The sequence below is a fragment of the Halyomorpha halys genome, unplaced genomic scaffold, assembly GCF_000696795.3.
Source record: "Halyomorpha halys isolate HHAL.00 unplaced genomic scaffold, Hhal_1.1 Scaffold770.1, whole genome shotgun sequence".
Lineage (NCBI taxonomy): Eukaryota > Metazoa > Arthropoda > Insecta > Hemiptera > Pentatomidae > Halyomorpha > Halyomorpha halys.
Genome location: NW_027107091.1, coordinates 725,959 through 731,609, shown reverse-complemented (window position 1 = coordinate 731,609; position 5,651 = coordinate 725,959). Strand labels below are relative to the sequence as shown.

At 32.9% G+C, this 5,651-nt stretch overlaps 1 protein-coding gene across 1 annotated transcript in view; it reads left to right on the top strand.

Annotated features, from left to right (window-relative positions):
* Positions 1-4,790: 4,790 nt before the first annotated feature.
* LOC106686063 (potassium voltage-gated channel protein Shaw) overlaps positions 4,791-5,651 on the top strand; it is a gene marked incomplete in the record, with an annotated part of 559,367 nt that continues 558,506 nt past the window's right edge. The window contains 1 exon segment of the mRNA XM_067045426.1: positions 4,791-4,906.

Here is a 5,651-nt window from a genome sequence, read left to right as displayed (position 1 = left end):
TAGAAGAAAAGATTGAATTCTTATAATGAGTGGATGTTCGTACGACACTCAAACTACCGACTGTGACAGACTTTATCTCGAGGAGACATATCAAATTTGTTGATAGGCTCGGGTACTGTACGAACAGGACACTGACACCGACAGGACGGCCACAAAGGAGGCAGAATCGACTGAGTACTATCAACTTACTGACTACAGACATTACGAAATCTGGTTAGCCCCATCATCAGACAGCCGACTCAAACCATTTTCCAATTTTCAGGCGTGTCCCTTCTTCATTGTCCTTTTACAATTCCTTTGAAATGCAGTAAAAGAGATTTCACTTATTATTGTTATCTCCCCTATATATGAGACACTTATAGACCCTTGAGGCTTAGAAGAAAAATAATTATAATAAATAACACGTTTCGAGAAGAGTCAACTCGCATACTATAGAATAAAACCAGGATGAAAAGAAACTTGAAACATGATATCTTTTCGGGGACCAATTAATCCTAATTAACATTCTTCCAGTTTTCACAATATTCTAAGCTAATTCTTTAGTTAAACGGTCACCAGAGGAAAGCGAAAATTCTTTATTCGAAAAACTTCATTGCGATCAACGTCGGAAGCTTTCTTGACTTGAGCATTATGAAAACCTATCTTTGGTGCAACAGATCAATAGTGAACTGTGGCTTTGGAAACCCTCGGGATACTTTATCTATCGGATTTTAGATAAAATAATTCTGGTCAGGATCTTGCTAAATTGATATTGTCAGTCAAGAAGGGTTTACTTTATATGGGATATACTTTTGTTCCTTGTGTGTCATCTTTGCTGACTAGAGATCCTTTCTTGATCCTATATTTTTTATTCCAGAGATATTTTAAATATTTATTTAAAATACATTAACATTTATTTGTGAATTATTATGTAAGAAATATAACAAAATTTATATTTAATATCATAAAAGACCTTAACACTCCATTCGTTGCAGATTTCCCCCAAAACAGATATGCGTCTTTTTATTCCAAACTCCTTAAGCATCCTAACCCATTAATTCTTAATCTCTCATCCTTAACAATTGCTGATAATCCTCAACAATTGCTGATAATCCTCCGAGGCGTCTGACAAGAAGATGGCCACGGGACCTTATAATTTAAATTAATTATTGAAGTACCTCAAATGGGTGGTTCCTTCCCAAGATTTTCAAGTGTAAATGAAACATACAACATATTTACTTATTGTATTTATTATTTGTACAGTTGTAAATCACATTAAATAAATAAATTTTAAAAAAATATTCTTTAGGTCATGTGAATAATATGTATGATATAGGTGATCTCCAGATTAAAGATGAGTCCCTTAAAATCATTTTCTGAATAACTTTGGGCTATTAACAACACTCATTTAAATGATTAATTTATTTAATAACTGTAAAAAGACATCTAAAAAAAATCATGTAATAGTACTTTTTGTGATTTTCGATTGGCTAATTTCTTCTTCAAAGTATATTTATTTATGAACATCAGTTTTAATCAACATTAGCGATAAACTATTCAATCTTTCTTAAAGGAATACTTTTAAAATCATTATTATATTAGAATTTTAATTTATCATTCTCAGGAGTTTGTAGCTATATGCATCTCGGCAAATGGATTAAAGATGTCAGTAGAAGAGCTGTCTTGTTATCTTTGAATAATACATGATATGTAATAATCCTTGTGATATTATTAAAGTTTTAGCCATATGTGTAAATACCTGCCCCGGGTAGGATACCTGTCAACACAGAGACACTTCACAACTGGTTTATGGATACATGTGATGCCTTCTTGCTTAGTCGGTAGGCAGGTCAATTATAGTTTATAAACAGTATTTAACAACATAATATTATTATGGGTTATTTGTAGCCTTGGGTGTGGCTAATGATAGCTAATGAGGAATGAGATTCCAAAAAGGTGACGGCCTCTAAGGGCAAGTGGGGGAAAAAGGGACTTGACCAGAGTACAGAACACGGAACACAGAAGTAAGGAAACGGGCTACAAGAAGGGCAGAATGAACTTCGGCGAGAAGTGCTAAGAAGAGCTCTTCAGAAATGGAACTCCACGGCAGACGTTACTGCACACCACGGCATACATCATCCAAATCAGCAGTTATTCAGATATATATTAGTAATAAGTTATAATATAGTTCATATTTTATGGTAAACCATATTTATCTGAATCATTTTATCATTACACCATCATATAATATCATTTTATTAATCAAATGAAAATGAATAGTTTGTCCTTTGATATAGTTTATATGCTATTATATTATCCAATACCAACCCCTATTATACTATATATTTTCAATGGTAACAATATTTTATAAATATAAAAATAGTTAATTGGTTAGCTGGTTATTTGGAAAGGAATTCAATATTAATAATTGTTTTGCAGGATTCAATCTTAATTAATATAAATATATTTTTTGATAATTGCCTTCAGCGATTATCTTGGAATCCCAGAGGACAGTATACGATACATTGCAGACAGAACCATTGAATATCCACAAATTTAACTAATATTCCACTAATAGAAATATATGACCGTGATAAATAAAATTTTCCCTTAAGTTAATTTTCATTTTTTAGATAAAATTTAAAAATCTTTCGTGTCCCTAAGTCATAACCATCAATTGAGTATCTCAAATGGTCTATATATCTCTTATGTCACTTTCTTCTGAGAATGACTCATATAGATTAGATTATAGTTTTATTCTGGACAATCAACTTCGTGGTTATTACGCCCTTTTAGTTTATTTATCTTCTTGGCTTTGGCATTTATAGATCAATATTTTTTTACGATTACGCTGGTCGTTATCGGTAATATATATTTTAGTTCTGCTCCCTATGTGGCACTTCCCCACTTTTGTGTGCTTTTTTTGACATTTCTCAGCTTATTAGTCAGTAGAACCTCAGCGCACTTGGAATCCCAACTTTTCCGGATTCTTTTCCCTAAAAATGCCTTTGCGTCTTTCGGCTCGTTAATTTGGAGAGGTAGAACATTCATTGTAGCTTCATACTTAGCCGCTTTATCCGCTGATTCATTTCCAAGTATTACTAAGAGTTGTGGATTCCAGAAAAAGATGTGGATTTTATCTATAGTGGATCCGTTTTTATTAAAGGTTGATAGACTCTGGAGAGCAGACATTGAGTTTAAACAAATTTGTATTTTTGAGTATTTGCTGTTCATCGATGAATGAAGTGCTTTTGAAATCGTCTGCAGTTCAGTTATAAATACTGTTGAATACGTGGGCAATTTATATCTTTTGGGCGTACCGTTTATTATTATTGCAAAACCAACATTTTCATTTTGTTAGTAACCGTCAGTGAAAATTATTTCATGATTTGATTGACTTATATAGAATGTAAGGACGTTTTCAGATGAAGTCCGTGAGCCAGTCCAGCCGCGTTTAATCTTTCCCACTGCTGTTTAAAGGCTTAAATTCAGTCAGGAAGAAGGATTCAGTGTTGGCTATTTAGAAAGATAACCGAAAATATAAGAATACAGAAGTCGTAATTCTAAGTTTCCGCTTCCGTATGCAATTGACTCAAAAACAAACATTAAAAACATATTTCATCTTACCTAATAAATAACGTAATAGAAGAAGTTCAGCGTTCAAAAAATAACAAATTTAAGGTCCACTGGGTTCCAGGTCATGTGGATTTGTATAGGAATGAACGAGCTGATAAGATAGCACAATGGTGTTCGGGAAGATTGGAAAACTGGTGAAACTGTCTTTACTGGAAATTTGTAGATGGATAAAAAAGACTTCATTAGTGAATGGCAGGATAGGTAGGATAGGCCTGGGAGTCAAGTGCGAAAGGTGAAGATCATTTCACTATCCAACCTAACCTCTCTCTACTATTACAGGAATTATAATCGTATCTTACAATTACTTGAATGAATGAAAAAATATTTTTATTCTGGGACAAGTGTCCCAAGGATAAAATATAGATATAAAACATTTAAATAATTTCAGTGTATATTTTGAAATAAAATAAAAATCTTAGGTTAAATTATAATTTATAAAATAAATCCATAATGGCTGTATGCATTGGTCACAATGATGATAAGGTTTGGTTATGTAGTAGGTGTTGTTTAAAGGAAAGAATGGATGAGAATAGAAGGAGATAGGAAGAGAATTCAGGAAGGAGGTTGCAGGTATGGTTAAAGATTTGCTAAAGGAGGTGGTTCTTTAACCCAAGATAGATCCAGATAGACCCAAGATAGGGATCTGTTGTTTGATGAATGGGTGGATGAACGTCGAGTGAGGAGATCAAGGAAACAGGTAGGATTTTTGATTTTAAGAACTTGGAATAGGAAATTACTAAGGAGTTGTTTCCTTCAGTGTAATTGTTCTTCAAAATCATTGATTTATTGTTGTTTGGACCATTTAACGATTCTCAATGTTATTAAAGTGCAACTAAAAAAAGTAATTAAGTACAATATTATTAAATTACTTATGTAATGATTCCTGCATGACTCGTCTGAGAGAACATAAAGAGGATTAAAGTCGGTATCTAGTAACTACTGCAATATTCTCAGGTGGAAGTTTTCAGGTTTTATAAAGTTGCATTATATGGATAATGCATATATTTTTTAATTCGATAGTTTGGTTCCTAATTTTGTGGGTTAATGGGCGTTTGATTGGAAGAATGAGGACAACTCGAACCCCGACCTAGAGGAACATAGGAAGACAATTAGGGAAATTGTCGGGAGGGGGGGAGATGCGCGGGTTGGTCCAGTAGCCGGTGAGCTGCCGCCGCGACACCATCCCTGCGCTGGACCCTTCACGCGTCCGGCTCTCAACTCTCGCTTCTGCTTCTGCTTTACGATATCGATATCTGCTCAATAGCTCTCTAAGTCAGCTCTATATGGCATTGTAAGTAGCAATAAATATTTGCAATAATTTTAAATAATATTCTGTATTATTTTTATTTTTCAGGAATAAAATCCCTTTTTTATCGCATCAGAACAACGTTTCGGTTCTTCCAAGTTCTTATAAAGTACAAAGAAAAAAAATTAAGGAAAAAAATATATAAAATTTTTATTCAGATTTGAATATAAAACTTTTTGTCAACCAGTCTTTTTTTTTTTTTGTCAACCAGATAAATTCAAGATAAGGAAAAATAAATAAGAAATATTGATATTGAACTACGGAAAATTTCAAAAACATTTGAAAGTTGTAAATTGTTACAAGATTGCGATCCTGTAATGTGCGCAGTGTTTCTGTGTGATGATTGCTTGAAGTTTGTCCGAGTGGCGGTCCAAGGTGTCCTATATATACTGTATATATAAAATAGTTTACTGAATGTGTATTCCTATAAATATTCCCAATAAAATGCCTTTAATTGATGAAGTCAGATGCCTGCACTTTAAGAACTGATGAACTACTGAAATACTACATATTCCGTGCATTAGCGGAATGTAACGTATTAACTTAAAATATACATATAAATATATGTTGGAAATAGGAGTTAATTTTTTTGTTTATTTCTACTTACATTACTATATTATTTTTAACTTACCTAGTTGATATTCAGGTTTTAAATTTGCAGGAAGATGGCCCAGACGACAGTCAAGAAAGGTGCAAAAATTTAAGAGAAACTATTTGTTAAATTAATTAT